The sequence below is a fragment of the Panthera leo genome, chromosome C1, assembly GCF_018350215.1.
Source record: "Panthera leo isolate Ple1 chromosome C1, P.leo_Ple1_pat1.1, whole genome shotgun sequence".
NCBI classification, from domain to species: domain Eukaryota; kingdom Metazoa; phylum Chordata; class Mammalia; order Carnivora; family Felidae; genus Panthera; species Panthera leo.
The window spans coordinates 68,000,141-68,025,262 of NC_056686.1; the positions used below are offsets into that span (position 1 = coordinate 68,000,141).

Below are 25,122 nucleotides of genomic sequence, written 5' to 3' on the forward strand. Positions count from 1 at the left end.
GCCTGGCACATAGTAGGTGCTCACAAAAATCATCAATGAGTAAATGAATGAAGTCTTCCGTGTGCAAAGTAGAAGGTAAATACTAAAAGTCTCAAAGAGGTATAAAACTTAGCCCTTGTTCTATAGGGACTGACAACAAGATAGGGAAAACAGAGCATAGGCACAGATTTTTTTACAAAGAAGAAGAAAAGGAGCTGAGAAAAAAATTAAGTGATTTTTATCAGTTTTGAGAAACTCTTGCTTTCTTTGTGATGATATCTCCAAAAGATTATTTCTCAAACAAGTCATTTAGAGACTGCATGAATAAGTAAAAACTAAATGGCCATTTGAATGAAGGAATTCTATGAAGTCATAACAAATTTCATAAGCATGTTTTCACTGATTCCTGTGGCTGAAATGTTTCATCCACTGCTTTGTTGACAATGCCTCCAGGGCCATGTTGCTACATGGGAGAGTTTGAGGTACAAAAATTCCTTTCTACTCATTCCTTTACCCAAAGTTTCAGCTCCAGATATATTTCCAAGTTGAGTTCAAGCTCTCAACATTTCTTCTTAGGAAAAAAAAAAAAAAACCCACACCTGATTCTCACTTCTTTTTTGTTGTTGTTGTTGTTTAATTTTTTTTTTAATGTTTAATTTTTGAGAGAGAGAGAAAGAGAGAGAGAGAGAGAGAGAGCATGAGCAGGGAAGGGACAGAGAGAGACAGAGACACAGAATCCAAAGCAGACTCCAGGCTCTGAGCTGTTAGCACAGAGCCCAACACAAGTCTCGAGCTCACAAACCGTGAGAACATGACCTGAGCCGAAGTCGGACGCCCAACTACTTGAGCCACCCAGGCACCCCTCATTCTCACTTCTTAAAAGAGAATATAACAAAGTACTCATAATAGTATTTGGCACCCGGTTAACTTTGAATGTGTGTTTGTTTTTCTTATTTCATACTCCCTGATATCTTCAAATTACTCTTTCGGAAGCACAGTATTAAGCCTAAAAACAAGACACATGGAGAAGAAAAGGGATGTAAGGAACCTTGCAGCAAACTCTGGGACTATTTCATGCATTTGAAAGTACAGTTCAGGGTTTAGTCATCTGAATTGGCTGCTTAACAATAGGAGTTGTGCGTGGTCTGGGTAGGCGTAAGCAAGCTGGAAACTGGCACAGGTAAGATCCGTGTGCTCTCTCTTCCATCATCTTCACCGGCTATTTTTCTCTCAACCTGCAAGAGCCTGGGAGCTGGTCAGCCTCCTACCATATGCTGACAGGCAGTCTGCGCGGTGGGCTTTGGAGTCAGAAATTCCTGACTGAACCTGGCCCTACTATTAGCCTCCCCAAACCTCCTTTTTTATTATTTGTGAAGATGCAATTAATAACCAGTCATACTTTAAAATCTTTTGAGGATAAGTGCTAATTAATATAAAAGTAATGGCATAGGTATGCTCTGATCTCGATGAGAGAAAATCCTCTTCTAAGTAGCTAACTGATTAATGTCAGCTGTGATGGATATAAATACTACACCAAGTTGGCATCATGTGGAGTTCAATAGCCCTCTGGTGCATCACAGTATATGGTCTGTGCCCAACAGGCTATGGTCCATATTTTTAAAAATATGCCTACCACACAGTTTTGCACTTGTTCAGAATTCAACATGTGTTTCTTTAACTGAATAGAATTGATGAAAATCAGAGATGATTTTAAAAGAACGGCCAGAATACACTCCTTAAAACTTCAGTGTCTTATTAGTGTTCAAATCATAATTTGCAACTTTGCTGAGTTTTTGAGTTCCTATGGAAGATTTTGAAAGAGTCTATCAATAAGAACCCAGAAGGTCTTATAGAAAAGAAGTGAGTTTTCTGACCTACTATGAGTGTTCTATTTTTCATCTCTGGGGAGCAATGTTTTCTTTTATTTGGCTCATATGGTGGTGTCATGTACAGCACTTCAGGTTGTGCACTTTACAAGGGCATCATATCTAAGGGATACTATTTACATCATAAACACCTCTAATATTTTGGCTTTCAGATATAGTCTACCTTTAGACCTGAAAATAAATTTGTATATTTATTATGACAATTTTCAAGCAATGATGGTTAGAGATCTTGCTCTTCAAAGATCAGAGTGTTACAGTAATTTTCTGCCAGAAGAAAGTAAAATGCCTTCAGGAATAGGATGTTTTTTTCTAATTCACACAAAGCTACCATAGAGGCTTGTAGCTGCCCTATCTCCACAATGCCAAACAGCACTGAGAAGACAGTAGAATTGTAATAAATACTTGGTGAATGAACAAGTGGGTAAAGAAAACATTTCAAAGAGTACGAGTACTGTAAAGGATTATAACAATAGAAGGCAGTATTGTGAACGGTCAAGAACACACTGTGGAGTCAAAAATACCTGAGTTCAAGTTTTAGTTCTTTAGCTTGCAGTCTGCATATCTTGGATGAGTTATTTAATCTCTCCGTGCTTTATTTTTCTCGTCTTTGAAATGAAAAATATAATAGCACCCATTTTATAGGTTGTTGAGAGGACTGAATGAGTTAACACATATAAAACACTTAGTATTGTGTCGTGTGCAATAGTGGTCCAGAGGACGATATTCTATAGTCAGAGTATATAGACTATAGTCCTTTATTTATTCATTTATTTAGAGAGTGTGTGTGTGTGCTCACGTGCAAGCATGAGGTGGGGGGAAGGGGAGTGGGGAAGGGGGGGAGGGGGAGCAGGCTCTGCATTGTGAGCACAGAGCTCACCTGGGGACATGAACTCAAGAACCATGAGATCATGACCTGAACCAAAACCAAGAGTTGGACACACAACCGACTGAGTCACCCAGGCACCCCTACAGTCTATTTTTTAAATGTGCCTAATGCACAATTTTGCCCATATTAGGAATCCAACACATACATTTGGATTGAATAGAAATGATGAGAAGGAGAAAATTGTGGAAATACACTCCTAAAAGTTTAGAATCTTATTGTTCAAATCAAGACAAGTATTCAGTAAATAAATGCCTTGGCAATAAAAGTGATCACGGTGGGGGCACCTGAGTGGCTCAGTCAGTTGAGCTCCAACTTTGGCTCAGGTCATGATCTCACGGTTCGTGAGTTCGAGCCCTGTATTGGGCTTGCTGCTCTCAGTGCGTAGCCCGCTTCAGATCCTCTACCCCCTTTCTCTCTCTACCACCCAACTAGCACTCTCTTTCTCTGTCAAAAATAAACATTAAAAAAAGAAAGAAAGAAAGAGATCATGGTGAAGGAGGAGGAGAATGAGGAGGGAAAAAAAGGCAAGGACAAAAAATTGATCAGTCAAGAGTCAAAGTCAGTCCTCACAATGGCTTACAAATTCCTCAAAGATGTGTACCACCACCCTATCTATAGTCTCCTAGGCCCTTTATCCACAAACCTATCCTCCCTCTCTCCCTCTGTTCCAGCCACATTTACCTTCCTGCCGTTCCTTGAGTATGTCACACACGCTCCTGTCTTAAGACTTTTGTTGAAGTTATGTTCTCTGCTTCAGATGCTTTTTCTTCAGATATTGGTTGGGATAATTTCCTTCTTTCTTCAAGTCTTTGCTCAAATGTCACTTTTTCAGTAAGACCTATGTACCCTCACCCTCCTATATAATATCACCTATGTCAACCCTACCCTTACCTTGCCTCCATACACGCTTTCTTCCCTAACTCTACTTTTTCTTTTACCTTTGGCACATCTTTATTTATTGTGCTTGTTACTTACTGTCTCTCTCCCTTCACCAAGCACCCCTCCCCCCATGAGAATGTAAGCCTAAAGAGGGAAGAGTTTTTTGTTGATTTTATTCACTGATATAACCCAAGGAACTGGTGTACCTGACCCATAATAGGTGCCAAATAAATATTAGTTGCAAGATTTCTCATTTTTTTAAATCCTCTTCTCTCTTGTCATTGTTTTTTCTTTCTGTTGAAATCCAATAAAAATCTTCATTTTGCACCTGATATTACTTTGGTTATAGGATTTCCATGAGACAATTAACATTCTGTATCCTGGCCTAGTTCTTTTTTTTTTTTTTTAATTTTTTTTTTCAACGTTTTTTATTTATTTTTGGGACAGAGAGAGACAGAGCATGAACGGGGGAGGGGCAGAGAGAGAGGGAGACACAGAATCGGAAACAGGCTCCAGGCTCCGAGCCATCAGCCCAGAGCCTGACGCGGGGCTCGAACTCACGGACCGCGAGATCGTGACCTGGCTGAAGTCGGACGCTTAACCGACTGCGCCACCCAGGCGCCCCAATCCTGGCCTAGTTCTAATATGAGCAAAGACCATCCAGAGCTTAGAAGAGCAAGATTTTCCTTTGCTTTGCTTTGTGACGTTCAAACTTCATGCCTTTCTGGGAAAATCACAAAAGACAAAAAGTTTGCACTTATATAAAAATACTCCTGATTCAAATCTTTCTTGAAGAAGCTAAAATATGCATTTCTTCAATGCATAGTTTTTCAAGGTACAAGAACAAGTGCATAAATGGCTTCCGAAGAAACTAATCAACATTCGCAATCATCAATATGTATTTCTGGTTGTCAAGTAAAGTACAACTTAACAAATAATGAGAAGACAGGATAAACATGAGCAGAATACGGAAACTTTAGGAGGGGGTGTGTAAATAAGATATACAGTAATTTAAAATTTTTGAAGCTCTTAGGTAGTTAAGAAATATAACATAATTAGAAATACCAGTAACTTTTTCTGTATATACATTCTCAAGTGTGTGTAATATATCCGCTCCACCCACACATAGTTTCATTAGAAGACTAGAAACAATTACACCCAGACTGTGTATGTTTAACATACTAAATAACTAACAAAGATTGAGAAACTAACCCTTTTTTCCTAATGCAAACGTTTCTCTACATCCTACTCTTAAATTTTTCTCATGCCCCATAAATGTAAGTAAATTTTATCTGTTTCCACTTTGCCACAAATATTAAATTACACACTGTCAGCTGGAAAACGTAATTTTATATGAGAATTTGTTTATTTGCCATTTCCAAATAGATATTTCTATTTACGATTTTAGCAAATTTCATTTTTAATTTTTTTTTGTAAATTGTATGAGTTTGTCAGTTTTCTTGTTTATTTTTTAGATTTTATTTTTAAGTAATCTCTGCACCCGATGTGGGGCTCGAACTCACAATCCGTGTCATGTGCTCCACGAACTGAGCCAGCCAGGCACTCTGAGTTTTTCAGTTAAAAAAAAAAATATTTCATACTAACATTCTGTGAATATTAGGAAATGTTTTTTATGCTTACTGCCTGTCTAGTAGATTGCTTAGAGAATTGTTTTTCTTATTTTGGGTTGTTGTTTAATTGCTAAATCCAAGGGGTCAATGCCTAGAAATTTAAGTATTATAAAAGAAAATTTTATTTTTTTCATTAATATTATTTCTGTAATATTTCATACACACCTATAATTCTGGAAAGCATTTCATTCATTATTCATCTATTCATATTCAACAAATAATTCTATATTCCTTTTTACCAAAGCAAAGCTCGACTTTTTGACTTTGATTTGTGGAAGTTCATTGTTAGGTAGATGCCACATTGTGTGGGGTGCTGTGATATGTTGTATTTAGCTGTCAATATCTATAAACATTTCTCAATACGACCTGTGAATGTTAAGCTGTTTACACTGTTGCCTGCAATTATCTCTTCAGAAATGTGACAGAAGAAATGGGTTCATGTCACCCATAGGATTTGAGAAGCATCTAGTGAAAATCATTGTAGCTTGGCTTCTATTTTAAGACATTACCTGCCAGTTATTATCATGCACTTACATTATTTCTGTGTCGTGCAAAATATTTTAGAATGGCTTTTATTGTTATTCCTCGACAGTTTCCTGATGTTTAGGACACTATGATTTCCATTTTTAGTGGGAGTTTTTTGATTACCTAGGTTCCTCCTATCCAAAGGAATGGCTTATGTTTGTTCATTGGTATTTACAAAAATGGCATTGATGGTCCTTTCCATAGGAATAAGAATATTAGGAATGCAAAACCAAATGAGTAGATGCAGTTAATATATTTAAATTCAAATTAAGGAATAATTGTCATAAAATAGCTAATACTTTCTGGGTGCCTACCAGATGCTAAATATTCTTGTTTTGTTTTCATGATCTCGCTTAAAGAAGCACCTACGAAGTAGAAGTAGATAGTATAGATAGTTTTACAAATGAGGAAAAGGAGGATCAGAGATAGTAAATAACTTCCCTAGGGTCTTAGAGTAGTAAATGGCAAATCCAGACACAGCCCAGATGTTTCTAATCCCAAAGCAATGATTTTATCCACTATGCAGTTTTCACTTACTGACATCAAATCCGTTTCCAAAATTAATTCTCGATAGTGGGAAGGGCATTGTGTACCTAAAGGGTAGGAAAAGGAATTCTGTTCATGTATTAGTTATGTATTGCTGTGTAACAAATTACTTCCCAAACCTAGCAGTGTAAGGCAACAAATACCGTGGGCCAGGAATGGGACATAGCTTAACTGGATCCTCTGGATCAGGTCCTCAGAAGACTGCAGTCAAAGTGATCACCAGAGCTGCAGTCACCTCAAGATTCAACAAGAGGCTCCCTCAAATGGTTGGTGACAAGATTCAGTTCCTCATGTGTCGTTGGACTAGAAGCCTCAGTATCTCACTAGTTGTTTGCTGGCGCCTCCCTCAGTTCCTTGCCACATAGGCTCTCCCATAAGGCAGCCTGGAGAATGGCAGCTGGCTTCCATCAAGATGAGCAAGCAAAAAAGCAACAGAGAGTGGGCAAAACCGAAGTCACCTCTTTGTAAACTAATCTCAGAAGTGACACATAAGAAGCAAGTCACTAGGTACCTCCTCATACTCCAGGGGAGGGGATTTTACATGAATACTAGGAGGAGGGCATCACCGGGAGCCATCTTAGAAGTGGCCCACCATACTCAAGTGTTCTCAGAGGAGTACTAAGGGCTCAGTTGACTCTGGTCTACATCCCAGCTCTAGCAAAACCTCTGCAGTGAACTTCCTTCAGTAGCCTCCACCCTAATTCACACAGAGCTTAACATTATGCAGATTGCAGCATAGTAACTCCATCATAGCGTAGGAAACAGTGTAGGTCTGCCCAGGAGTCCTCTAGACCAAAATTCTCTCTCCTTTTTTTTTTTTTCTTTCCAGAACTAAATATTCATTTAAAATATCAGAAAAGTAGGGGTGGCTGGGTGGCTCAGTGGGTTGAGCATCTGACTTCGGCTCAGGTCATGATCTCATGGTTCGTGGGTTTGAGCCCTGCATTGGGTTCGGTGCTGACAGCTCGGAGCCTGGAGCCTGCTTCAGATTCTGTGTCTCCTTCTCTCTCTCTCTCTGCCCCTCCCCCACTCACTCTGTCTCTCTCACTCTCAAAAATAAATAAACGTTAACAAAAAAAAATAAAATACAGAAAAGTAAAATGGTAAATATAAGTAACCATTTTTTTGGTACATTATAATGAGAAGAAGGCAGTTTCTGGGATCTTCTGTGCATGCTTAAAGATACATCTCTAGAATGCCAGCTGTTTGAACACAGGCAACTCCCTCTATGAGAGCCTCAGTTTCCTGACTGCGGTTCAAGGACATACTCTCACAGTGCTGCTACAAAGATTAAATATGATGATCTGTATGAGAGCATTTTGTTAACTGGAAAGCACAACATCTAAATACAAATTTTCTCAGTACTCCCCTTAGCTCTAGAACAGGACAGATTGTTAAGAACAGCTGCTTAGCATACTATTTAACTGTCTTATTAGAGCAATAAATATTTTTGGAATATGGATAATAAATGGACTGTGTTTTTATCACATTCAAAGTAGCATCAGTAGCTACATTTGCTGTTGATTTACTAAAAGGAAAAAAAAAAAAAGATTTCCAGATTTTTTTTTTTCACTTTAGAACTCGCGTGCCTTACCACATTGCAGATTTCAAGGCAATGCATAAGCTTTCCACAGTGTCGAAACAATCTAGCAGCAGGCACTTCCTTCAGCCCTTTTTTTCATTCTCCACTGCCCCCCAGTTACAATGTTCCCGTTGTGTGTGTCTTTGACTTGAAAGAAAACATTTTCCCATTTCATGTAAGAACTACATGGAGTTTAGGGCCCTGATGGACCAGAAGAGTACATTAGCCTTTCTTCTTTAGTGGCCCAGATTGAAATCACATCTAATGTTTTCCCATTAGAAATGAGATGGCAAGATATTTTCTGGGAAGTGATTTAGGTATACTAAAACAATCTATAAGGATCTATTGATTAGAAGTAAACTTGACTCAAACTTGATTTGTGTGCAGTGAAGCACCTTGGGAGGTGATGTGATTGACAGTGCAGAATAGATTGGGGGCTGGAATAGTTAAGATACTGCAGCCCTTTGTGGGGTACACGGACAGAGCTTATCTGTAGATAACAAAAATTGAGAAAGAAAAATAAGGAATTTAGAGTACTGAGATACAGCATACTCTGTGAATTTGGTTGCATATATAAATCCAAAGAAATAAGCAAACGAAGAAAGGATTTTGCATACAGAGTTATACAAGAAAGGAAATTCCAGGGCATTTCAATGAACTTTAAAAAATATTCCTACTCCCACAAATATGTATTGGTTGCTATTAGGTTATTCCTAGCTAGTTTTGGTCAATCAGAGTTTTTAAATAACTTGCCAGCAGATCATAATGTCATTACCCATTTAAGTGAAATCAAATACACAAAAAACTTGAAGCTGAATGCCCTGCCCATAATCTTGCAATACATCACTGTAGAAACTAAAAACAAAAGATGAAATGATGATTTAAAAATTTCACAACTAGAGTAATAAGGATAAGGGGCACCTGGGTGGCTCAGTCGGTTAAGTGTCTGACTTCAGCTCAGGTCATGATCTCACGGCTTGTGAGTTCGAGCCCCACGTTGGGCTCTGTGCTGACAGCTCAGAGCCTGGAGCCTTTTCAGATTCTATGTCTTTCTCTCTCTATCTGCCTGTCCCCCGCTCACACTCTGTCTCTCTCACTCTCAAAAATAAATAAACGTTAATAAAAAAATAAAGTAATAAGGATCAAAGGTATATTAACATAAGTCAAACCCCAACCCATTATAAAAATGCAGGAGTCTGTTGAAACTTTCATATTTATTCTTTCCTTTCACTCAACAAATTTACTTGAACTCAAGACATCATGCAAATGACATTTTAAATAATTATGATATTAGGTATCTCCAGGCATATTTTGCCTGAGATAAATATTTTACCTCTTCATATAAGTAGGAAATTAAGATCTGATAGCATTGTATGTATTTTGAAGATAATTCTTGTAAATTGTTTGAAGAAATTTTATTTATTTTTTTAATTTCTTTTTTTTAAATGTTTGTTTTTATTTTTGAAAGACAGAGCACAAGCGGGGGAGGGGCAGAGAGAGAGGGAGACACAAAATCCAAAGCAGGCTCCAAGCTCTGAGCTGTCATAACAGAGCCCAACATGGGGCTTGAACCCACGAGCTGTGAGATCATGACCCGAGCTGAAGTCGGACGCTTAACTGACTGAGCCACCCAGGGGCCCCTATTTGAGGAAATTTTAAACTAACGATAATATTGAACAAGAAAGAACCCCAGTTGTATTAATAAATAATACACTGAAAACAATTAAATATAAATTTTATCTGAGCAGTGCAACTTTTCATAGAAAGCAGTTAAATCTCATGGTGTCTGTATATGCAAAATGCTACAAAGAGCAGACATTCTCTAGCAAATTTAAGTCTATGGCATTTAAAAACAACCAAAGGTTGATCTTTTTAGACATTATCAATGTAGGAATAAGAGTGGCCAAAGCTACAAACTAAGATCATCAATTGTTGTGGAGTCAGCTGTTCTTCTTGAAAATCTGACCATAAGCCATCGAATCCTGTGCTGTCCAGGGTGGCAGCCACCAGTAACATGTGGCTATTTAAATTTAAACAAATTAGTACAAATAAAATTAAAAATCCAGCACCTCTGTTGTATTAATGGCATTTCAAGCGTGCAACAGCCACATGCGGCAGCTACAGTGAAGACCCCACAGGTATAGTACATTTCCCCATCGCACAAAGTTCGGTTGGACACACCGAATTCTAGTTCCCATTTGCCATGTCCCTATATCCAGTCTGTGATGTGGGTAGAATCAGAAAAATATGAAGAGCACTTGATATTCTGTCCCAAATGCTAATAATCAGATAGCGTATCTGTTCCTCTTTAAAAGTTAATGAACACAAAACACTTCATGGCCCAAGGTGTTCCATTAAACTATGAAAGTTGTAACAAAATGAGGGCTGGAAATACATATCGGGGTCAATGAAGCACTAAAATATGCTTATCAAGTCTCCATTTGTCCTCTGTGTTTGGCAAGAAGTTAATGGAAAAGGGCATATTTGTTAAAATACATTTTACACTAATGAAACAATATTATCAAAGGAAGTTCTTAATGTGTATAAAGATTAGAATATCACTGAAAAAAAATACCTGAAAGCGTGGAATGGACTTCGCTTTCCTGGGGAAAACAGATTTTTCCTCCTCATATTCCAATATTTTTGCTCTTGCAAGACATAAATTGAATGTTTTTAAATGTTCAAGTCATCAATAATGAGATTAAGTCATAGTATTTTTTTGTATTTGAGCAGTTGCTATCTGAGGATCTCAAAAGTAATACATTGCCTGGCTATAAACATTTAAAAATAAAGTCAGCACGCCCGATTTTTTCCTAGTTTTTGCTGTTGGTTGTGGTGTTACGTGAAATACAATGGTTTCACCAAGGAAATCAAGAATTCTGAAACCTCAGATTTAATCATTAATATGATGACTTATATAGAAGGCAGACTTTTTCTAAGAAAAATATAGCAGTGTTTCTCACTGTTAGAAAAAAAGGAACAGCTGAAGCAATGACTTCTTCATGTAATGTATTGCTAGAAACAGGGATCCTTGTCTCCGAACTTTCTTGACCTTAGCCTGTTTTTTTTTTTGTTTTGTTTTGTTCTGTATTTTTTTTTTTTTTTTTGCTAAAGTCATTAAAATGATTAGAACCTCAAGGAGGGTTACAGTGTTATATTCTTTTTCTCTTTTTAACTTACTCTGAACTGAATCAACCAGTTTTAAATCCTGCATACACCCTATTAATCCCATCTAACTCTTCTGTCTGTCTGAATGAGTTTCTTCAACAGATTCCTTGAACATGCGTTAAAAAACATAAATCACTGGATTAAACTTGTAGGGAATGATGAAAGCTGAATTCGTGTATATACATGTGGTGGGACAAATGGACCCTTTTATTATTTAACCTGAATGAAAGCAATAAATTTGAAACAGGTTTAACTGATGATATTGGTAATCCACAACAGATTTCATAAGTGTTTTTGAATGAACATCGGTTTTGTTCAATAATCCCTTGGATTAAAGAAGGGTTAGATAACTCAAGCAACCTGCAAAGCATCATAGTATTTGGCTATTTATCTTTTATTTTTTACCAAAAACCAATATGTGTAGTTTAGGCTTTAGCAAATAAGGCCAAAAATTACATTTGTCATTTTGTTTTTGAAAATGTGTGGCTGGGGTTAGGCTATATAATTTTACCTGTTTTCTTGGGTAGCAGCGTGTTCTTCACCTTCTATTATTTTTATATGAAATATTATGCAGTACTAATATATGTCTTGTTTTCCAATATATTGACGATAGCCTTTTCTCTTAATTACTTGCTCTACTGACCCCCCACATTCAGTTGAGGTATTCTAAGTTGTATGAATTCTAGTACATGGGATAAAAGTCCTTCAAACTTCTATGTATTCACTTAGTTGCCAAAAAAACAAAAGAGGTTTGAAGAATCTTTAGGTGGATAGTTGGGAGTCCATTCTGACAATAATGAAAAGAAAATAACTACTAACATTTATGCAACAATCACTAACATTTATGTAACAATCTTTTCACTCATTACTTCCTTGAATTCTTCACAACAATTCTGTGAAATGTGGGCAATAATATTCCCATTTTTCTAGAGAAGAAGACTAAGTACTAGAGTTAATAATCTGCCCAAAGTCATGCATCTTAGCAAGTGGTAGATCCAGGTTTCAAACACAAGTTGTGTGACATCAGAGCCCACGTTCTCTTACATCATGTTAGTTATCTATTGCTGTATAATGAATTACCCAAAAATTAGTGGCTTTAAAACAGTAAACATTTATTATCTCATAGTTCTGAGGGTCAGGAATTCAAGACTGACTCACCTGAGTGGTTCCAGCTCCAGGTCTCTTAGGAGGTTGTGGTGAAGATGTCAGCAGGAGCTGCCATCATCAAAAGGTTTTACTGCAACTTGAGGGTATGCTTCTAAGATGGCTCACTCACTGGATGTTCATGGATTGCCTCCGTTCCTCATCAGCTGTTGGCAGATAGCTCAGTTCCTTGTCACATGGACTTTCCTGGGAGCTACTTGAGTGTCCCCTAGACATAATAGCTGGTTCTTTCAGAACAAGACAGAAATCACAATGCCTTTTATGACCCAGACTCATAAGTCACGTCACACTCCATAATTTCCACAATGTCCTATTGATTATACAAGTCAGCCCTATTCTGTGTAGGATGGGAACACAAGAAAATGGATATCAGGAAATAGATCAGCTTGGAGCCTGCCTACAATATATACTCTGGAAGTATAATACTTCTGGAGACAAACCCTATAATCCCGGCACAGAATGTAAAAACTTAGACATAAAATTTAGACATTCCAGCTTTTCATGTCTATACTTAATACTGAACAAAAGAACAGCAGTCATAGACAATATGTAAGTGAGTAAGTGTAGCTGTGTTCCAATAAGACTTTACTTATAAACATGTCTGATAGGACATATTTGGCCCACAGGACATAGTTTACCAACCATTGGTCAACACCATTCTTGAAGTAGACTTTTGAACGGTTACTACTTTGATTGAAGGTAACTAAAAGGACTTTAAATTTTATGCAACAGAATCATATTAAGTGGTTTGTCCTGGCCCATAAAATATTGTACAATTTCAGGCAAGTTGGCATTGTCAAGATAGAAAAGGTGAACCGCTGTAAAAACAGAACAAAATAGATAAGACAAACAATTTGCACATGAAATCATTGCTCTAAAAATATCAAGTCATTCTAGAATATAAACTGACTTGGGGGGGTGATGAAATTTTGAAAATTCTTAATTCTGGTGATATCTGTCTGATGAATATTTCATATTTTTGTCTGACTTTGAATTGTCTAGACTATACACTGTGCCCAGCATAGAATAGGCACTCGGTAAATATTTGTTGAATGAATTAAACATCTTATGTCTTTTACCCCTTCTATACCACACACGCCTCACCCCCAGGCCTTCACTGCCTTTTCTTGTCTCTTCAGTAAGTTTCTGAGAGCACATTGTGATATATGATGTTCAGTATTAGTTTGCTTTTAAGAATTCATTCAACAAAAAGTAAAGGGCAGGTAAGAAATGGCTATTGGAATATAATTGAAGATATAAAGACTTAAAAACAAATTGGAAAATTATAGAACAGAATGAACATTGACTCCAAACAGACCGGCTAACAGGAGCAATGAAGCTATCTATCAGACAATAGAGTAATTGGTGAGGAATTTATTGGCCTCTGACAAAGCTATTAAAGACCAGGGAAATTTAGTTATTCTGACTTTTACTTCTATTATTTTTACTTTGAGGCCCAAATTATTGTTTTAAAACCCACATTCTACCATGGTTACATCTATAACTTAAAAAGATGTCTACTACAGTGTTATTTATTCAAACAAATATGTATTGAATACGAACACTGTACCAAGCACTACGCAAGTTCTTAGAGATACAGTGGAAAACAAAACATGGGTCCTGCCCTAATATGGTTAGAGGCTGAATACAGAAAAGTAAACAGGCATGGTAAGAACAATGGCATAAGGTATAAGGTTCATATCCACCTTAATGAATTGCACATTAAACAGATGTATTCAACTTTAATATTTTCGTCCCAAAGTCAATACTAACCCTGTAATTCAGCTAGTTTTACTCTTCAAAACAAAAGCAACAACAACAAAGCAATACGGTTCCTGGAATGAACTGCTTTGTAATGGTGTTCCAGAAAGTGCAAACCATTAAGTGTTTTAAGGAGAAAAAAAATTTCATAGCCAATTTGTTTTTGTAAAATGCTGCATTCAACATAAATGGGTCGCCCCCTGCCCCTGCACTGCAGGAATTCTCAGTGCCTATAATACGGCAATAAGCATTGTGACCCACTCAGAGAGCAAATATGGTTTAGTGTCTTGAAATGTATTTGATGAGGGCATGCTTTTTTTAAGGAAGCATCACTTAGTATCCAGCATGGCATTAACGTTTCTTAGAACATAGTTTGAGAAACACTACCACATACCATTTCACATGTCTTAATCCAATCACATTTATTACATTCTGGGAGAGCTAATTCCTTAAGAGAAATATTAAATGAATACTTTTGTTAGGTAACTGAGTGCTTTTGCAAATCTCTCTAATTTTGCATCTTTCAGATCCAGTATTTGGGTGCTTGTCTCTTTTTAAAAGAAACATCTGGGGCGCCTGGGTGGCTCAGTCAGTTAAACGTCCGACTTCGGCTCAGGTCACGATCTCGCGGTCCGTGAGTTCGAGCCCCGCGTCGGGCTCTGGGCTGATGGCTCAGAGCCTGGAGCCTGCTTCTGATTCTGTGTCTCCCTCTCTCTCTGCCCCTCCCCCGTTCATGCTCTGTCTCCCTCTGTCTCTAAAAAAAAAAAAAAAAAAAAGTTAAAAAAAAATTAAAAAAAAAAAAGAAACATTTGCTCATGGTCCCATTAAAGACTATCAATTTTGCTAATCCTCAGCTAATTATGCAACAGTATTCAAGGGAGTCCCTGTAGGTAGGAGGCATTTGTGCTCTCAGCCTGCAGAGGACAGCCAAAAGATGAGCAGATTAAGCCAACCAAGGGTAGCACTCAACTGTGTCCGCATCTTAAGTCCCCTTTTTCTTTCCTTTCTTCCAACTTTCTCTCTCCTTCTTACTTTGCCTCTTTTCTTTCTTTTCCCACTCTGTTGTTTTTCTTTGTTTTGTTTTACTCACTTCCCTTACCAATGACAGGTCCATCTATGGCCACCAAAGGGTTAAATTTAACCCTATGATGGCCGCCACAGCAACAATAGTTCAACAGTAGTTTATAATTCGTATGTGGCAAAGCAAGTAGTGAAGTAGGCAGCTCATTCACAGCAACGGAAGGGATAAAAATGCTGTCATTATCAGCACAAACCGATATCTGGCTTCCCAATCTCCTCTCTGCGGCTCTATTGGTACTACCTCTATCTTGCACAAAGTAGTTTTGGAAGATAAGACTGCACCATCTTCATGTATGTGTGTGGAGGGTCGGGAACTTCTTCTTGGATAGGATTTGACTTATAGAGCATTTGCCTCCAAATCTGGCACTGGATATGTGAGTTGTTCCCATTTTAAGGTGCTCTCTCAAAAATTTATTTTGAACAATAAATCATTGTTTGGAGAAGACACGTAGTTGTAAAAATAACTCAAATAAAAATCATTTTTGAATTGTTAGGGAAGCCTTTAACTACATTGGTAAAAATAGAAGACAAAGAAAGTTAATGCAGACAATATTTATTTCTGGGGAGTCTTGCTTCATAACTGCAAGTGTTAGGCAATGTAAACAAACCTTTATTCAGATTACTTTAAAAGGCAATATAACAAGTTATTATAAAATGGAGATCAAATGGATACCTACAAAATGAATTTTTGAAAAAGTCATAAACACTTTTAAAAGAAGCCTATGGGAATCCCTACAGGCTTAAGTAGGAAAATCATCTAACATGCAGTGAATACTTCTAGAAGGGGGGTCAGGGGGTATGAAAATCAAAATAGTTTGAGCTAAAGAATGAAGGAAAATCTGAGATTGGTAACTGACCAAAGGAAGCACCTGCTTTCCGGAAATTAAAATCATGTATTAGGCAGCTCTGACTTAATTGCCAAATGGGGTGAAGCCCAGTCTCTAATGTAAAAGGGTCCCAAATTATAATTGGGCATCATGGATTAAAATTCAATACCTGAAAATTTCCTCAGAAATGAATAGGCAACTGGGACAGACTGCAGAGCCCAGTACAATATGCTTCCCGCAGCTGACACTGGCAGGTCACTTTATCTGGCACCAAATAAAGTTCCCAAGTGGTCTTTAAGGGCATTCAGCTGCCGAGTGCTTATTTCATTCATCCCTTATTGTGCTGCCAGTAGCAGATCCAAAGAAGTAGCATGAATCAGCTCGGTGGATGGAATTTTCTCAGGCTGAGTGATGAGGATGCAACTGCACGAACCCCACTGCTTCTAGTGGGGCCTCTGCTATTAGTGGTAGCCGAATGACAATGGCTTTCACACAACGCGGTTCGTTCAACAGGAAATTCGAGGGAAGGCAGGATAAACGAACGCTAGGATACTTTCAAACATGTACTTGGTGAGAATTCAAAAAAAAGTTTTAATGAGAAACATGATTTTTTGTGTGTGATTATCATATAACTTAGAAAACTGGGAAACAAGACGGTGATCCCCCTTCGCGTGTACCTCCAGACACACACACAGTAGGGGCTGGCCCTTAACAATTCCTGCATTAAGAATAAAACTACGGCATTATGTTCAAAGGTCTTTTTAGTTGCTTCTTTTTAAGGTGCCTGGAGGAATAAAAGTCAATCCATTCAATATCTTTATTTTTCTATGTGCTCATTTCAGAGCATATACTCAATATTGGAGTGTGTTTCCTTGTTTCTGTCAATTCTAGTAGAATTTTCTAATCATAAAATAGTATTTCGTGTCTTCTCCCATGCCGGTTTAAGACCTGCAGGAGCTACAGCAGTTCCTCTGAGGTCATGAACCTGTCTGATGAACTACAGATGAATGTAAAATATTCTTCCAAGCTTAACAGGCCTTATTAATGTGCAATCCCAGCGCTCGTTTTTTATTTAAATTCGTGGAAAGGTTAAAAGGCAGTAGTTTTTATTATTGTTTTGCCTTTGGTTTAGGACAAATTCTGCATGTATCTACAACAGAAACAGTGTGCTAATTATTTCATATAAATCACTGTTAGCAGCAGTATCTAATAGTGCTACCATTACTGAATATTAAGAGTCTTACATTTCCATTAGAATTAGGACCAAGGGCTAATTATTTTAGTTAAAGCTAAATTTGATCTAAACGGGAAGCATATTTGGCATTCAGTCTAGAAACCCAGGGCTGTTATAAAAAGATTGGTTGTGAATGCAGAGAGTAGAAAAATGTATACGGAGCTTTGGTTCTCCACTCTTAGGAGAATAGTAGAGTTACCGTGGGATCATTAACATAACTACAGTAATATAATTAATATAAGATGTTCTGTTCTTCTGTTTACGCTCAAATTTCAGGGTATAAAATGAATTAATTTTCCCAAATAAATGTGTGCAAGTATCTAAATGCCTCTCTAAGCTGAATTTCTTTTAAATTTTTATTATGGAAAATTCCAAAATTTACACGAAAGTGAGAATAGTATAACAAACCCCCATGTACTCACTGTCCAAATTCTATGATTATCAGCATATTATGTCTCTTGTTTCATCTGTACCCCAACCCTTCCCTCACCACATTTTCCTCCTGAGCAGACTAGGTGTGCAAGACAAATGGTATGGGATGCTACAATTGGTAGAACTTATTTTTAAAACTGATGCCTTCTCAGTTTCGACCATTTTACTTAAAATGTACTTTTTCCCCCAATTTACCCAGGGAAAGAGTGGTGTACTATATCCACAACGTGAAATGATGGATGAGGTGGATATTTAGTGAAATCATGCCTCAAACATGAGAAATTCAGTGATCTGGGTTTTCATTTTCTATAAATTTTCAAGGGAGTTGATACGATGCTCTTTTTCACCAGTGGAATCTCTAGCCTTTTAAATTCTACCGCTTCTCGAAACCTCCCAGCCTTTCCTTATTTCTCTCCTTATTTATTTTTGCCTCTCTATAAATCATAGATAATAATAGTTCCCACATCATAGCTTGTTAGATTTTAATGACAGCCTCCAAGGACAGGTGTCAGCTAAATGAAACATATAATTAAAATTTGTGCTATTCTAAAATTGGGTTACTTGGCAATACTCCAATCAGAGACTAACCCCATTCAGATGATAGGCATGTAGTACTCATCCGGGTTACAGAATGTGTGCAGATTCCATCCAGGCTGGTCTTCGCTAGGGGCCAAAAATATGATGGAATGCTTAGTCCGGCACACCCACATTGCAGGTGTTTCTACCTGGTGCCCGAATAAGTGTTCTATACCTCGGGACTTTGGCAACCAGTACTCTTGTTCGTGATTAACTCAAAAATTTGGGTGAAGCCTATATGTTTTACCAGGCAGTTAATTTAGGTATAGGGATGTATGTAATATGGATACATAGGTGATCGTCATACTTACGCAATAAGTATGGTATTATAGAGTTCTTTAGCCTCCAGGTACTTCCTCACTAAGAGATAGAGAGGCATGGTCTCAGTCTCAGTCCTACACATACACACCATCCTGTTGGATCCCGTCCTTGTCCCTTCAAGCATGGTTATCATTTCCCTACAAGGAATATCTTCTGAAGTATGCTACCTTGCGAAGCTCCTAGACACTTGTGGCATTCACTCAAAAGCAAGCTCTCTGACTTTATTACTGTCCCTGTTAATTTTGTTCAGGCAACTCTTCAGCCTTTCATTGATCTCTATATCTTTGGATTTGCTATTTTTTCCCTGTACCACGCTGCCAAGGGAGCAAACCATACTCTCTACTGAGTTGGAGAAGTCATTATCCTTTCACCTGCAGCCCTCAACTATTGACACCCTGCATGAATTTGTGCCATTCTCTTGGCCCCGCTAACCACTGAGATGCATTCCCTCCTCCTCTTGGATTCCTGGGTCTTCAATCTGTTTGCTACACACGGTCCTGACAAGGGTCTCCTCAGCCTATACAACATCTCAGGCAATACGACTTTACTGACAAGTCTCTGTAGTCTCACCATGCATGCTCCTTGGGAATACACTGGCTGGCAGACACATCAACCAGACTCAGCTCTGTTTTCTAGTTGAGTCTTGAGTCTCAAAGTCTCTGGCCTGCCTTAACTCTTAAGCCTGGGCCTCTGCAAATTAGCAGCCAGACTCGGAGAAGTTCTTTTCCCCAACCAGGTGTCACTTGCAGGATTATCCTGTTAGGAAATTAGTCCCTTCTCTATGCTTATGTATGCAGTTTCCCATTTCAAATCTTTCCCTTCTCCCATAGCTCCAGGCACAGGGGGAAAAAAAATTCAAGTTTCTACTACTCAACCAGAAACACCTTTATTTTTGAATTATTTAAATGTTCAATCTTTCCTGCCTCCCTGTGTGTGGGTTTCATTCTAACAAATGCACTATAGAAAGATCTAGATGTATATTTTATTTGATTTTCTTTTGAATACATCTGGCTTTTTAAAAAAATCAGTAAGAAAAGGCACAAACCATGAGGAAGGCATTCAGGGTAGATTAATTGCTTATCAAGTTTTCATTCTCTCCTCAAACTATATTGAACCACTTGTTTTACATGAATTCCAAAGGCTGGCACTAGCTTTTACTTCAGGAAATAAATGACACACGGTATTATATTTTAAGGACCATTAAAACCTTGAAATTGCACAGTGACTTAAAAAACAACAAGTTATTTAGCCTGGATAGCTTCGTAATGGTTATACAATGGGGAAATTCATTGTTAAATGACCCTCCCACTCTAACTTCACATATAATACTTGGCAGGAAGAGGAAGGAGAAAGGCCACTAGCATCTGGGTACACAGGGTATAATGTAAAGGGTGCAGGAACATTATGGGTCTGCGTACTAAGTAGATCGGTGGGAATGCCCCAAAGTCTTCCTCGGAATCTGGTGCTTGTTGACCCATGGTTGGTGATCAGAAACTATTTTTGCCCAGATTAATGAGGCTAGGTCATTGCTGTTGTTTGTCATAAATCCAAAGCTCTATATTCTGTTACAGAATGTGTTCTTATCTATATGTTAATATGTTTGAGATAAACAGCAGGAAGTAGCTATAATATTGTTAATGAAACTATTCTAATATATGATTTTGGAATTATAGTAAGTGCCATTTGAATCCGACGCTTCTATTGTCTAATTTATCACTTTTCTAACCTTTTATTTTACACCTTCATCCAGAACATCTATGAAAGCAGTGAAACCCAGCTACCATATTAAAGGCTGAATATGCCGCGTTCTAAAATAACAAGAATGATAACATTCGAGCAAAATCACAAACCGCCACCAACAATAAACAAAACCAACTCCCCCCCCCATTTTTATGATGAAAACCAAACTGCATTTGGGTCTATAAAGAAGCAATAATTGCTTAACTAACCAAAGTGATACAGTTCATTATTTTCTATTGCACGTTTATGTAGTTTTACCCCCTGAAGCACATACAATTCTGTTTTTTTTTTAAATATGATTTACGTATGGCACTTGAGGAGAGATGTTTTAGAAAACCATAAAGTTTTCTTCCTTGTAAAAGCAATGTCCTTTCCTGTTAATGCCAAGGATGCTTTTCCCCAAGCTCAAGACAGTGTAGCCACTAATGAGGAAAACACGGCGAGTACCTCAGTTGAATGTTTTCCTTTGTTTATCTACAGGGAGTTCATTCTGCCATGGGAAGAGTCCCTTAGTATCAATGAGTCTGAGAGTGCTCAAATACTGCCAAAAGGGAAGTTGCAAAGCTTTGTGTACCTGCGGTTTAAATTGATCCAAAGCGATGGAAAAGGAACGCTATCATCCCAGAGAACATCCTTCACATCGTTTCCATTGTCTCCATTTATAAAATACCTTCCTATCTGTGTCGGTCCCGTTTGCAGTTCTAAAGTCACTGGTTGGCAATATTAGGAGATGTGCTCCTAACTGACAAACTCTGTTACTGGCACTTGCCACTTATTAAAGGGATATGATGATTTGGGGCCTGTTTGGGGTTTCCAGAGTGGTTTCAGAGACTGGCAATCAGTCCTTGAAAAACATTCTATGCCCAATAATAATGAGCACCTTCAGATGGATTTTTTTAAAAGGTGGCATTAATTCAGAATATAAATTAAGAGAATACGTTTGATGGTGAAAAAGTACAAACCTACCCACACATTTTGGTTTCATGTATAAAATATAAATAGCAAATGAACTCTCTCTTGTGTCCTCAGAGAGAGCTGCAGCTTTTTTTTTCCTTCTGAAGGGTGTTCAAAATATGCTATTTTAAACATAATAATCCATAAATAAAATACAGAGCTTGCCAAAATAATTTTTTAGCCATATATATAGGGCCTTTAGACACTGTTCTGAACCCTGATTTTCTCCTGAGATACAATTTAAGAGCTTAAAAATGTCTTTAAAAGACTTCCTATGAAATATGCAGGGTTTTTTTTTAAATTTGTGTTTCTATATGGCCAAATTGCTCTGTTGTGATAAATACTGTATGTAAAATTACCAGATTTCCTGGCATTCCATTTTTACAGGGGATACTGCATCATTAAGCATTGAAAGAATATAATATAACTATTGAAACTGCTTAACATATTTTGTAACCATAAATTATTATCCAAAAATATTTTTCAAGTAGATAAAAAGAGTTGTCAATTCTGCATAGTGAATGCCTCATAAGGGGCTCGTTTGTGGTTGAAAACTGAATAAAAGCAGTAAATTAAGACCAGACTTAACCATAGAGAAGCTGTAATCCATTGCAGATTTCCTTGGTGAATGAAGTATTGTTATGTGGATTTATCCTCCCTGCTTGTACAGTTAACCAGTCACATCTGGGGCCATAGTGCTGTCTGTGCTCACAGACAACTTGGGTTCACTAACCCCAAGGAGGGAAGCCCACTCTGGTTTGCCTCGCATTGATGGGTGCAAAAGAAACTTCACGATCATTTCACACGGGAGCCGCCTGTGAACAGGCGGATAGGATATTGAACCGCACCATTGTTAAGGATGAGAGGGGTATCACAAAATGAGCAGGCACTTGAGAAACAGCAAGTGACTCCCGGCGTCCAGGTTTCTAACGGAAGGGTGTTAGCAGAGGGGGCCGGGACAAAGCCAAGTGAAAAGGTGGGTGTGAAAAAAAAGACGGTGCGTCTGGGCTTTCTGAATGCAGTCAGAGCTGAGAACTGATGGCAATATGGTATACATTAAAGAAGCATCACTCATCATAAATATTCAATTTCAAGAATTTAAATAGTTTACAGACATAGAAGCCCTTGATGATTATTTTATCCAGCATTGTTGATTTTCCTCTGTTGTCTGTTGGCAGCCACCATAATTAATGAATAAGATCCTGGAAGCCCTGACAATGAGTCGGTTTAGTCTTCAGTCTGTGTATTTTTCTTTGTGATTACATGCCAATAACATAACTGATTTGCCTTCTCGTAAATTAAACTGGGGGACCAAATAAGTCCTATTTCTGCTATTATTTTTTTTTCAGAGCCCAATGTTTCCAAAGGACATTAACTTTGATTTCTCTGATGAAGGCTTGTGGCTGCGCCCCTCATGCTTTACGAAATACTACCAAGTCAGAGCCGAAAAGAAAACCGTAAGTGAATGTTATTTCAAGAACAGTTCTTTTTCATTATTTAGGAAAAATTTTCTCATACTTCTCTGTAATTCATCCCAATATGCTCACTTTGTAGGCAATGTGGGGAAAGAGGAGGGAGAGAGAATACCCTTGTGAAAATGCCTTTTTATTCCATGGAGGCTGATATTTAAAAATCGTAAGACTCCAACATCTTTTTAAAACAGTATTTTTATAAATAAGGTCAGCTTTGCAAGAAAAAAAGAGCTTATTTGTGAACATAAGTTACTACCTGTGCCTTACTATTCAGGTAAAATATAGGTAAATAAAGTATGGATATACTAGCTTGTTCGAGGATTCGAATCCTTCAGATAAAAAAACTTTTTCTCAGATTTTTTTTCAGTATTGGAATATTGCTTTTCTTTTTAAGAGGGGAATATGTTTAGATTAATGAAACTGTTATCAGATTCAGTAGTTTTACAAAAGGATAAATAGGTGATTTGCTCAAGGAAAGACCATTGGGACTTAAAGTGACATGGAACTCCTTGCATTAGTAAAGAGATCTCAGAAAACATCAATTCTTCCGAATATGTGATCTCTATTTAAGTAAAGAAAACCATAACTTCATTGCACCCATTACATCTTTACAAAAGTGTCTGTTTCTGAGGATAGCATAGTCTTAAAATCCCTAACACTGCAGGATATCTATATCATCTATATCTATATCTATATCTATATCTATATCATCTATATCTATATCTATATCATCTATACCATCCATAGATACTTCTGAAGTTGCAAAGCTTTTCCTTCTAGTTAGTGAAAGGGGGACTATGCTAGTTGTCTGTAAGTTTAGTTCAAATTGCCTGCAAAAATTGTATAAGTGCCTGAACCTAAAGACAATGTTTTAATCAAATACAACTACTTAAATCGCTCATCCCCTTCCCCCATACCCACACCCCTCCGAAGCTGAACAGAGAAAGCGTCAGTAGAAACTGTTATCAGCAGCCAATTACTCTTTGGTGCTTTGGAGTTATCTTTTCCAAAATGGTTGCAGATTGATCAAAATAACGATTTATTGTTATACTTTTCCATGGCTTCTGTGTACTGCAACAATTTAATAAAGTAATAGGACTTCTCCTTGAAAGAAAAGGTGCTCATTAGCGTTTGTAATCCCATGTTGTGTGGCACGGTAAGTGTTGTGAAAAGGTTATGGATCTACTCACCGTAGCGTCAAAAGTGTAAAGGTGATAGGCGAGATTCTCTTTGTTGCAAGTGCTGAGAAATAATCATTTAAAGGTCAGTTGCACTCAAAAAAAAAGAGAGAGAACATTTGTTTAATAAGTAACTCATTTTGGGATATGCTGCACTTTTAAAGGTTACAGAGTAGACCAATTTGCCAGTGATGTCAGCAAGAAGTACTATTAAAGTCATTGGTCCTATTAAAACAATCCTTCGTAAAATTCAGATTGCATGCCTTCTCACAGAGCCCAGCACACATCAAAAAAGTGCCTAAGCTATTTATCATGTGGTTTCAAGGAAACATTGCCTTCTGCACTTTACCTTAAGTACTCATCTCCTCTTAAAAGTAACAAAGAAGTATTAAGTGGGAAAATATGTTAGTACACACACACACACACACACACACACACACACACCCCATTCCACACCTGACTCATTCTATTTTGCTTCATTCTTTCCGTTTTATTAATTTCTAAGAACATGCCTATATGCCATGGATTATAAGATTTCTCACTGTGTCCTATACCAATAACTGTCTTGCTAGAAACTCTTACACGAATGAAAAACTATTTCTATCCTTTCCTATTCTAAGAGCAACCTCCCTCCCCTACCCTTCCTCAGAAAAGACAAAGAGAATGGGGTTTGGCAATGAAATGGAATATTAATCTCATAAGCAGACAAAAGAGAAGTAACAATAATTATAATATGGGTAAAATTTGTTTAATACCAGAGGTTTTTTTTTTTTTTTTCAACAGCTGAACAAAGGTAGTGGTTTATTTAATATAGCTTTTGTACTATTAAAATCTTTGCCTTCAGGGAACTGATGCACAAGAAATAAAAGTTATTTTGTTGTTTTTATAGTTAGCATTTTCGAAGCAGTGTTTTAAACTGGCAATACTTTTCTCTAGAAGATCAGCTCTTGCCCTGAGATGAGTATATGAATAAAAAAAACTTCAAGAAAAATCTCTGCAGAAAGCAATCCCTTTGAACACTTGATTGCTTTAGAATTACATTTACTTTTTTTACTCTTTACACAGGTTGCAAAGCTCCCTAGTTGTGACATTTTGTTGGTGGTAAACAATGAGCTCTTAGATTTTTATAAGAAGTTGGTTTTTAACATACGCTAAATAAGAAATTTAATCACAGTTTAAAACAATATATTTTCATGCAAACTTCTAAGGTTCGTTATTCAGACTAAAGGAAACTAGAAAGCTTATAACGCTTGCCCTATTGTAGAGTAAGAACCGTCTTTATGTACATAAGACATTGGCAA

The 25,122-nt window shown here is 37.4% G+C and overlaps 1 long non-coding RNA gene across 1 annotated transcript in view; it reads right to left on the bottom strand.

The window, feature by feature from the left end:
- LOC122227231 overlaps positions 1-12,452 on the bottom strand; it is a 67,584-nt gene extending 55,132 nt beyond the window's left edge. Inside the window, exon 1 of the long non-coding RNA XR_006205931.1 lies at positions 12,241-12,452. This is a non-coding gene — a long non-coding RNA (uncharacterized LOC122227231). The remainder of the gene's footprint in view (positions 1-12,240) is intronic.
- Between the last annotated feature and the right edge of the window lie 12,670 nt (positions 12,453-25,122).